Source organism: Diadema antillarum, unplaced genomic scaffold (genome assembly GCF_040938485.1).
Source record: "Diadema antillarum isolate AM-2024a unplaced genomic scaffold, OU_Dant_1.0 seq00000690_RagTag, whole genome shotgun sequence".
Classification (NCBI taxonomy): Eukaryota; Metazoa; Echinodermata; class Echinoidea; order Diadematoida; family Diadematidae; genus Diadema; species Diadema antillarum.
The window spans coordinates 628,887-640,962 of NW_027271595.1; the positions used below are offsets into that span (position 1 = coordinate 628,887).

General features: G+C 41.5%; 1 protein-coding gene across 1 annotated transcript in view; it reads right to left on the reverse strand.

Annotated features, from left to right (window-relative positions):
- Nucleotides 1-7,805, reverse strand: part of LOC139737353 (uncharacterized) — a 41,654-nt gene extending 33,849 nt beyond the window's left edge. Inside the window, exon 1 of the mRNA XM_071648030.1 lies at nt 7,545-7,805. The gene's annotated coding sequence lies outside the window, so the exon portion shown is untranslated. The remainder of the gene's footprint in view (nt 1-7,544) is intronic.
- Between the last annotated feature and the right edge of the window lie 4,271 nt (nt 7,806-12,076).

Genomic DNA, 12,076 nt, shown 5'->3' on the forward strand with positions numbered 1-12,076 from the left:
ATGTGTAATTTCCTTGCCAAAAACCCATTTTTCTATCATGTTACCCGATTACAAATTTACTGGATGCATTTCCTTTTGGCTTGCCGTAGACGAGAGCCCGAAAACCATGCATCAGTTTTTACTGGACGCACGGCTAACCGTGCATCATACTGATGCATGGTTGTTTTAGCCAATAGGCGTCTCGTGCTGAGTGCGCGAACGCTTGCTTAATGTGCAAACCTTTGTTACAAGTGCACGTACTCTTGCTACATAAGTGCTCGATAAACATGTTTACCACCGTGACTCAGCGTGCGGCCAGTATAAATAAACACATGGCTCTCGACCAATGAGATCAAGGATTCTCGCTACCCATTCTATAATGGTCCCCGACTAGGGCCTATACATAGGCCCTTGGTACCTTAGCACTCCACTTGACCATGTTGATGAACAGATAATGAACTGCATGTCACAAAACAGATAGATGGATTGAAAATGGAAACAGCTCAGTTCCTTCTTCTTCTTCTTCTTCTGACTAAGTCTGCCTCCTTCACTACAAGGCATTTCCAAGTTTCCCGATTCCGTTGATCAGTGTTGTGCTAGCATGACCATGTGCAGCTCAGACCACTGAACCACTGTACGTACCACGTACAGATTGTAACGCGTACAGTCGGCACACAAGCCGAGGGAGGCTGTGGCCGGGAGCTGTTTGGTATCCGTACGTACCACACTCTAGCTCGATCTTCTAGCAGCTGCAGTCATCAGCTCAGCTGCTAGCTCAGCTCATCACTCATGTGTGCGCTTCTAGGCTCTTTGTTACGTCACTGCCAACCTGTGCAGCTAGGATACGCAAAAACTCAACTGAGGAACGTCCTTAAAGGAGCATTCCAGACGATTTACATAATTTCACATCATGTAGCACATAAATCAACAGCTCCATGTATATAGATTTGTGGGATTTATTGTGGTTCCTGAGCAGAGAAACAATACTTTGAAAAACCTTAAACAAATTACGCTGAATAAGATGATTATATCGTCTGTTGAGAATGAGAAGGGCGTAAAGTCATCGTGAACACTATGGGTTTTGTGACAACTTAACGCCCTTATCATTCTCAACCGACGATATAGGAGGTTCACATATTTCAGAAATGTACAATGTAGCAGTGCAATTCCATTGCAATACTGTTTGCTTGCAAGTTCACCTACAGGTGTATAATCTACACTTGTATGTACATGCCTTCTCCTTTTGTTCTGCTTCCTTGAGCCTCAACTGAAACATTCTTATGGTGACCCTGTCATGTTATCATCCTAGATGGGAATTTGTTATAAATTTCGAAAATATTCTTATATCTTATCCCGATTATCATAAATTATGAAACTCTAGTTGCTCAAATGTAAAAATCTGAAAATCTTCCGAAGGTCTCCTTTAACATATATTCAGCGACAAGTTGTTGGAATTTACTAATTAGTCGGTATTTTGGTAAAATCCTACAACGTAATTAGAAGCTGTCTTTGCCTTTAATCTAGTCCAGTTAGAGGTGAGGCGGCTTTTCACAGTGAAGATTGCACTGCATTAATTTTGTCAATCATGTCTGTGTGATTGTGACTGAGCTAGGACTCAGTAGAATTCAACTAATGAATGTAAAAGCCAACATATTCATGGCTGATTTAACTTTTGAGCTAATCTTTTGTGGATGCTTAGGCTATAAGCAGGTAGATATTCACCACGGGATACAAAATGAGTGGCCGCTGACTGCTAGGGTCTAAATTATGACAGCAATTTTGTGCAGGGAATTTTTCAGTGGCCGCTATAAGCAGGTGTCGCTATAGACAGATGGCCGCTAAAGACAGGTTTGACTGTACAGCTCGAACTAGCCTGTTTGGGGAAATTAGCCCAAAATTTGATGTGTACATGCATACTTTGCATCACTCTTTAGTTCGAAAGTGGATCTACCTATGAAAATCATCCGTATCACCGTGGTACATCAGACTGGTAGAGACACTTGTTTAGGTACAGTATGTGTTAGAAGTGACAAGCTCAATCGACTCACGTTCGTTGCGTTGATCTCGATCGTGTACATAATAATGTAATGATAATAATGTAATAATAATTACCCTGGCCCTGATACCCTGACGATGCACTCCTTTACCGATCCATTAACACTATCGCTGACACAGAAACTCTACACTCCACCAAGACCTTTGTAACGTCCAGAATTGGGAGCAAAAAGTGGTTCATGTCTTTCAGTGCTGACAAAATGTGAGGTGCTGAGAATCACCAACAAGCAAAACAACATCAATGCTACAACTCCATATTCCAATCATGGAAAATCACTTCACATTGTGGATGAGGCTATATATTTGGGCATCACTATTCATTGCAATCTGACCTGGAAACCCCACATTAATAACATGTGCAAGAAAAGCAACAGCACTCTAGGTTTCCTCAGACGCAACCTAAGGAAATGCCCGCCACACATAGAGACGTTGGCTTATAAGACGTATTACAACAACTACTCTTGAATACTCCAAGTAACTACTACTACTAGGGGTATTCAAGTATCTAGTAACATCAGGTACTTTGATGACCTTTAGGAGTGCAGCCCTCCCTGTCATTAGACAGATGGCGCCGCCCCCTGCCCTCAAGATGCTGTAGTGAGAGGCACACCTGCACCGAGCACCTGCACCTGTATGTATGAAAGCACCTGAGCTCAGTCACAACAGGCACATGCTACAGCACACTGCACAGCACAGCCCTCTCCAGGACAGCGTCTTCCCTTTTGGGAGAGTACTCATTCAAGGTCATCCACAGTATGGGAGTGGACCCTCACACCAAGGAACTCATCAACCAAATTGAGATGGTACAATGACGCGCAACTCATTTTGATACCTAAAACTACACACAACAAAGCAGTGTTGTCCTCATGCTTCAACAACTGCAGTGGAGATCCCTCTTTGAGTGACGAGCTCAAAACAAAGTTCTGATTCTCTACAAGATCATGAACGGTTAATTATAGCCATTCCAGCGGTACCTCCTGAACCTGTTACATTATGATGTATCTAGCATCGGGTCCCGTTACCAGAGATCATGATCTCCAACTGAGACAGCACCACTGCTGTATCCAAACATACCACTGTACCAACATACAAATTGTAGCTTCTTCCTATGGAACAGCCTACCACTTATCAGCTGCAGTAGTATACGGCGTTGACCGACAAGTATGTCTAATTCCACGAAAACTACTCATTTATAAATAATAATGACATTTGCTGGCAATAGACAGACACCATTGATACACACCCTATCGTGATTGCGACGGTTGAATGCAACTTCGACCCAGTTCCCCCCCCCCCCCCCCCCCGCATAAAAATGGTCATTATTCTTTTTTCCAGCTTGGTTTTCAAACCAATCTGGAACTAGAAATGTCGCTATGGCAACTGGTATGCCTCCGCCATAATGCATGGTTCTCCTAATAGGTCTATAGTACATGTGGACAATGTGTGATTACATTTTCACAAAATTGGCAAAATATTAAAATGACATGTTTGTCACAAATGTATTGAATGTTTACCTTCCTTGACCTATGTTTAATTGGATGAATAAGAGAGCATGTATTTGGGGATTTAAGAACTTTAACTTGACTTTGACCATTTCATAAGTTTATGCACTGAGTAATTTTCAAGGTATGGAGAAAAAGCACAATTTCTGTATTGAACAGTAAATTGTTATCATTTTCATCTGGCCTTTGATTCATAAGAGAATCACTGTCAGGCAGAACATACATAAATTCAGCATGTACTAAGTTTCAAGATAACTTGAGCCACTTCCGAGATATGGAGAAAGAAGTAAGTTCAGCACTTTCACTTGATCTTTGACCTTTTGACCTTTGACCTTCTTGGCAAAAAAAAAAAATCCCAGAGAATCTCTATTGGGTTATACATGCATACATCAAGTTTTAAAACACAAAATCCTGCTGGCATTGCATAAATATAAGGAAAATAATAAAATTTGGAAGTATTACCCTTGACCTTTGACCCCTGACCTTTGACCCCATGAACCCTAATTTCCCTAGATAACCACTGCCAGTCATGTTCCATGAAGATACCTTGAACAATTTCCAAGATACAGAGAAAGAAGTGAAATTTTAACATTTTACTTGACCTTTTGACCTTTGACCTTTTGACCTCATGACCCCAAACTTTCACCAGAGAATCTTAATTGGGTAGTACATGTATACACTAAGTTTCAAGAAAATATCTTCAGGCATTGCATAGATATGGGGGAAATAGTAAAATTTTAAGCATTTGACCTTGACCTTTTGACCTTTGACCTTGAGCATGTGCACCCAAAAGTTGATAGGCACAACTTCACCCCCTAATACACATACATGCCAAGTTTCATTAGGATACCTCAAAAGGATTTGGTAGTTACCCTGTCCACAAAATTCATTACGGACGGACGGAAGGACGGACGGAAGGACGGACGGACGGACGGACAACCCGAAAACATAATGCCTCCGGCACCACTTCGTGGCGGAGGCATAAAAACTTTACATCACCAGTCTGTCTGGTAAGTGGTTAGACAGAAAGATCCATCTGTCCGGAGGACTCTTTTATATTTTGCCATTGACGCTGTCCTCCGTAGACAGACGGAAGGTATCAGTACCCATTGCTGTGTGGATGTTCTTAACCACTGTCTCTATGGAAAATTGGGTGAGGTACCTCACCCTTCTCGATTGCGTCTAATTCACGGCCCTAGGTCGGCAAATTTAAGCTTGTATAATTAAATTAGCTTTTTAAGAATACACTACACTCACCAGATTAATGAATAATCCAACATTTTAGTAGAATTTTCAACGTAAAACACAGCCTGTCGCGTCGTCATGTTCAAACTGCAGAAACATACACCTTGGGTGGTATTCTGAAAATCTTCCTAAGTTTCTTCCTAAGTTTCTTCCTAAGTCAGAAACTTAGGAAGTGCCTAGGAAAGACAAAATTGGTATTCTGAAATGTCTTCCTAGGCACTTCTTAATGCAAATCAAGCCATCCTTATCCCCACCCACGTCCTTTCCTAAGCCAATACGAAATGCCGTATCATAAGGAACTAACCAATGTCTGCCAATGACAATCGCATATTACTGTGACGTAGGGTCAAATACACGAGTGCGCGGCATGTCCCCTTTCTCACGCTCATTTCGCGCATCAAAGTACATGTGCGCGCAATGACTGACAAGCGCGCCTATCACGATGCTTGCAGTTTGCTATTCTTAACAACGTACTTACGACAGGGGTGGAGCTTTCCTAAATATTTTCCTAAAATTCTTTCCTAAGTGCATTCTAGAATACCAACTTCTTCCTAAGTCAGAAATTTGCATATTCCCGCCCCCTTCCTAAGTTTCTTCCTCAGTCTACTTAGGAAGAAACTTAGGAAGATTTTCAGAATACCACTTAGGAAAAAATCCTGACTTAGGAAGAAATTTCTTCCTAGGAAGGATTTCAGAATACCACCCCATGAATATATTAGCCAATCACATGCGAGGTAGTTTCTACGTGTTTGTTTTACTAAAACACGTATGTGATTGGCTTACAGATTCAAAATGGCGACTTACTGCTTGCGAACGGCGATGTTGCGATATCGATAAAATTTCTGCGTTATAACCGAGTTTATGTGAGTATTTCGATTGCACAATGTGAGAAATTTATCCCAAATATTGCTGCATAATGTGTCATGTCACGTCAAACTTGTTTGAATGTAAAAAAGCTGTCTGAAGTTTGGTTTCTCGTAACGTTGGATCTGTGCGCGACTGCTCCACACAGGAGCCGCAATCATTGACTTCGGTCTGTATACGGAGGGGATCCCTGAAGCCAGACGTAGTCTCCGCGGAACATTCCCCGACAGACAGATACAGACCGATCTTTCGGTCAAGTAAGTGGTATACTCCGGTCTGCGGCTTGGCCAAGGATAATCACTGATTGTACCATTAACCTTTTTGTGTGCTTTGAGTGCTGATTGGCATAGAAAATCCCATAGCATTCATTGTATGTACATACACAATGTCCAAACTAAGTGCCTGGCACAGAAGGGTTAAGTGATACTGCAGCTAGGCTGCCAACATTGGAAACTAACGTTAAAACGTTAGCTGATCCCTCAGTGAGAGTGAGACTCCCATATAGACTAGGCCAATGCTGTAATTTCACTGATTTAGGAGTCAAAATGAGTGAGATCAATAGAAATCAGTTCGGGAAACCCACTCACAAGGGGGGCCCCTCCTTAACAGTACTGTATACGCTATAATTTTCGCGTACATAAATTTTCGCAAATTGCCGCTGTCACACATTTTCGCGAGTGGTTAAATTCGCGATTGGGGGACCAGAGAAAATATGAAGTGGCAAAGAAAGTGTGAATTTTCAACTTACTAGCATATAAGAATGATACTAGTTATACACTGCATGAAAAAGACTTGCCAAACTCTGCGAACTAGTAAGTTAGAATTCAACATTTTTGAAGTGGTTAAGTACTGACGTGAGTGTCGCCAGGCGCGGCGGCGCGGCAATGCTTGAGTGCAGACGTGGCGACTGAGTACGGAGACTTTCGTTCATTCAGGTGGCTTTAAATGAAGGAAAAATAACAATTTCAAGTAACGAAATAGTCAACCACCTACCTTTGCAATTGGTATGCATATACAATACAAAAGGATACGTTCCCATAGGGTTGTCCAGTTGAAGTCGTCCCTAAACAAAAATTTTAAGTTGAAACTTGCAAGTTTCGCCGATGAAGCTTGAAATTTCCAACAGCTCCCGCATTCAGCAAGTTGTTCAGCGCAGGTCATGAGCTGCGCTGAACAACTTGCTGAATGCGGGAGCTGTTGGAAATTTCAAGCTTCATCGGCGAAACTTGCAAGTTTCAACTTAAAATTTTTGTTAGGGACGACCTCAACTGGACAACCCTATGGGAACATATCCTTTTGCATATATATATGCATAGCAATTGCAAAGGTAGGTGGTTGACTATTTCGATCGTTACTTTTGTTATTTTTCCTTCATTTAAAGCCACCTGAATGAACGAAAGTCTCCGTACTCAGTCGCCACGTCTGCACTCAAGCATTGCCGCGCCGCCGCGCCTGGCGACACTCACACCAGTAATTGCTCGCATTTCAGCATTCACATGGGTCGTTTGACATCGCATTTAAATCCATGATTTTAGATATGATGCCTCGAACCGATTTTGCTCAAATTTCGTGAGTAACTAGGAAACTTGTGAAGCTTTATGGACATAATCAAGCGAATTGCCGCAGTCCTTTCATTTTCGCGTTGCATTGCAAAAAAGCGTGGAGACTCCTTATAAGGGGTGCCCCCGGGGTTACTTATAAGGGGGACGGGGTTACCTACAAACTTGTATAAGGGGGACGGGTTACTTATAAGGAGGGGCCCCCCTTGTGAGTGGGTTTCCCGAACTGAAATGCATGCAAATGAAAGAAAGTTTTAGAGTGAGAAAGGACCAAAATGAGTGGTTGGCAGCCCTGATAGTGTCAGTGATACTGATACGATAGTATTGTACTCGTACTCACCACTCATGTCACTTGATCATGAACATAGCCATCCCCACACATGGCATTTCACTCAGCTCTCTCACATCCAGGCTCGGCAAGTTTTACGTTCGACGACTTGATTGCGCACTTTCGATTGCTGGGCATGGGGCGGCACTCAAATCAGAATGCCTAGAGCTCCGTACTCGAAGACACTCCGTTTCCACTGTATATACGCAGTAAAATAGACGACATAAAAGTACTATCTTTCATTCTTTGGTGCTAGTTTGTAGTTAATTTATGTGCACATTATTGCATTGTGAGTAGCATGCATGCAGCATCAGACATCACAGTGTAAACGCAGCAAGCAGCGACCCCAATACGTACCGTGAGTTGATACCCGTACCGTACTAGCCGTATACCGTGCATATGCCGTTCGTTCCTCACGCAATCCCCCGGAATCCGAGCGAGTCTGCTAGCTAGCGCGGAGCAAGGCGTCGGAGCGGCGAGTGAAAGCAGCAGGTCCGTCCCATGCCCACTGTGCACTGAACTCAGTGGTCCGTCCATGGGGAAAGTGTGTGTGTGCGTGCTGTCCTCACACTGGTGGCTCACACACTTTGTTGTTGTTGTTGTTGTTGTTATTTGAATTTATTTGGCGTTTATCATTCCTCAAGGAATATTTACACAAAATCAATATTCATAAAATCACTTTTAATTTGTCAAATTCTACCCTATATTATTTTCATTTTATTGATAAATAATTCAAAATAATACATTATATCAAAATGAAATCTCCCTCACTGGCCTCGGTTCGAGCTGCCCAATCGACGATCGTATTTTCTGGCCAGCCCGGCTCGGCTCCACCGAACTAAAACATGGAAAAAAACAAAAACAAAAACAAAAACAAAAAACAAACAAAAACAAACAAACAAACAAACAAACAACAGGTGCTCGGCTCGGTACCTTGAGGAGACTTCTCAGCAAGGAGGGGCCGTGATTGGCTGTCCGCCTGCCTAGGCCACTCCAATACACGAGAGGGGCTCGAGCGATGCTCGTGATTAATCGGGAGTATTCAACGCGAATTTTATCACAAATTTACATTAATTAAAAAACAAAACAACGCTAAGATATATTAAAGCAAACATCTAGGCTGTGTGCAATGTGCAGAATGATTAAATCAAACATATACTAGTACTTAATATCTAACAAAATTTATTGTGTTAGAGTGAATCTTCTTGTCCTCTGGACATACTGAACGAAAGCACGCATATGCTTTAAGTTAGTACTTCCTATACAAACTGCAAAATATGGCGCACATCAGTGATATCTATTTCTGCTAATAACATACTTCTTTCTATTATATATATATTATATGCAGTCGATCGAGCCTAGCCTTTGTCTGAGGCTGCGTTCACATAAAAGTATTCGGTATTCGGTATTCGGTATTCGGTATTCGGTATTCGGTATTCGCAATTCGCTATTCGCTATTCGCTATTCGCTATTCGCTATTCGCTATTCGCTATTCGCTATTCGCTATATTCGCTATTCGGGCACCGAGTACACCATCAGTGATCACCCGCACCGTCAACTCACCATCCCATGCAGTGCATGAGGATTTCTTCCTCCTACATCCCAGTAAATCTTATTAACAATTTCTAAACAGCATCAGAATGTCAGTCTACATGCTTATTTTTGCTAAAGGGCAAATCCAGACCAAAATTGTCATTATTTCATAAACGAGGGACGGTATACGCTGCAAGAAAATCGAACAAGTTCGATTCCCACTTTGCTATACTTTTCGCAGCTATTCGGTACTTTCGAATAGTGCCCTCTTATGTGAACCGGTGTGAGGAAATCCTATCCATGTATCGTTCGATTCAAGCTATTCGCGTGCCCTCGAAAACGAGCCCCGAATACCCGAATAGTATACTTCTATGTGAACGCAGCCTAAAACACGAGAAGAAAAAATGGGAGTCGTCACGCAAGAATAAACTTTGTGTATAGCAGGCCTACTTTGTAGAAACATCCTCCAATAGTACTCCTTGTTTATATGTATAGGGGTTTATGCTGGAGGTCTGCCGAGAATGATTAATAGTCTTTTTTTTTTTCCTTTTACCATGTTTCAAATTAAGGGATCGTATAGTTTTGGTTGAGACCTGGTTTCAGGTTTCTAACAGTTTTTTTTTCGGTGAGATAATGAGAAACCTCTTATGAAATATGAAAGAGCATGTGCCATGAGGAATTCAACGTTTATTTGATGAAAATTGTTGAAATGGCTGAGATATCCAAAACAGAGCGATTGTAATAAATATGGGACGCACACTTTATTATAAACGATCGCTTTTTTTAACTTTGTTTTGGGATGTTTCAGTCCTTCCAAACCCAATTTTCATCAAATATATAAGTTTTGAATTCCTCTTAGAATGGTTAGCACTGTACTATTTCATAAGTGTTTTCTTGGTATCTCGCAAAAAGTTAAAAGCCCAATTCTCATCTCCACCAACCCTTATTGTGCAGCTAAAGATAACGTAACTGCCATCGGGGTCGGTTTCCAATCTTTGATTGTCCTTGAAAAATAAGACATGATGGAGTCCTGACACAATCTTGTATTCCAATGTCGATTTCGATCTGATTTGGATGATGTGTAATATACTGATTTTTTTTTTAATCAATAGGACCCTATCTACCCACTTTGCCCTTCATCATTTTGTATGCAGATGGCTCTTGCTTTGCACCTTTCTTCTGCATTTGGGGACAATGATTTCTTGAGCTGTAAGTGTATACAGCTTGTAAGTTATAGGCTTTACTAGTATTCCTCCCATCTTATAAGTGATTTTAATGACTCATCTTGCAGCAGCATTTTGAACACTGTCAAGGCAAGATAGGGATCCCATGCCGTGCAGATTGCACAATTATTTAGATATAGCTTCACAAGCATGGTGTGTTATAATTTTTCCTTGGTTTTGGGCGGAGGTTTACTTCTCTTTATAAGAGTGTTTTGAACTGCTTTGCTTTTTCACAAAGTGGAATTACTAATATTGTTCCAGATCTCATATCGTTCTGGAGAATGACTCATGTATCTGATATGGGTATAATGATCTATACGTAATGTCCATGTTTGATGTCTTCAAGATTTATCATATTTTGATTTATAGGCCTATATGTCAGTATTGTCTGGGGCAGACTATAAAAAATTTTGTTTGATGGGGCCCCATTTTCTCTTTCTTATTGTCTTTAAAACACAATAACAACAACATGGATAGCTTCTTCCAGATTAGTTCCCGGCATCATTGTATTTTGATATGTTCTTTTTTACTTAGTTCATTTTCCTTGATACCCTCATGGATGAGGTCAAATTTAATACAATGACGCTTTTGCCCAATCAGTCATCATCAAAATTGAAATTGAAATGTTCCTCAACTGGATCCACAGATCCCCGTATAATCCGAATTAGGGAATTCCAAAATTTAGCATCATCACTAAATTATTCACCGCTATATACTATAACATCAAAAGGTACTACCATCCGGCTGAGGGGCTTCAAGTCCAGAAAGTTCAACGAAAGGCCAGGGGATGTTTCATCAAGCTCATGGTCAGCGCTGACAATCAATAAAATAGTCAGCGCTGACAATTTCAGCAAAATCCTTGGTTTTGATTGGCTGATATGCTCTGGTCACTGACTGTGATGTACTGATGTATACTATTATTGTCAGAGACTGACAACTTGTCAGCGCTGACTAGGTTGATGAAACGGGTGCTGTTCGTTATTCCGAAGGTTCGCTATTCCGAAGGTTCGTTATTCCGAAGGGTCGTTAATCCGAAACACGCAAATTCCCTATACCTACAGGTTCGTTAATCCGAAAATGAAAAAGGGTTCGTTACTCCGAAGATTGGTTAATCCGAAAATGAAATTCGGAACAATGAACTTTCGGAACGAATCTTCATAGGAATAATTAAGAGCCTTCGGAATAACGAACCTTAGGAATAACGAGCTGTAACCGATGAAACACCCCAAGAGCACCTCAGCCAATCAAAATCATGGATTTTGCTGAAATTATCAGCGCTGACTAAATTGATGAAACACTCCCCAGGATGATGGCGTACATCAATATTATTCCGCAGGAGCACAACATCGGCATCGCGTGGTCAGCGAAGAAACTTGACCACGCGGGTGCGAAGCTATAGGATGCAAGTGCGAAGGGTCCTGAGCGAAATGAGCCTGAAGTTGAAGCAGAATATGATCACAGACAACTAGATGCACGACGTATTCGAGGCAATCAGCAGAGTCAAAAGATGATGTCGACACACTGTGACAGTCATTACAAGAATAGAACGCCTAATTTTCCAACGCCGAGTTTTAATTTCAATATCAATTTCGTATACAGCCAAGGAGCTCATCAGGGCAATAACCCCAAGAGCTATACTCCCCTTCACCACCCCCCCCCCCCCCCACCCCCGGCGGTGAGAGTAAAGATTATAGTTCGGGTTAGGATTGTTGTTGTTGTTGTTGTTGTTGTTGTTGTTGTTGTTGTTGTTGTTGTTGTTGTTGTTGTTGTTTTGTGTTTAGTGGCGTT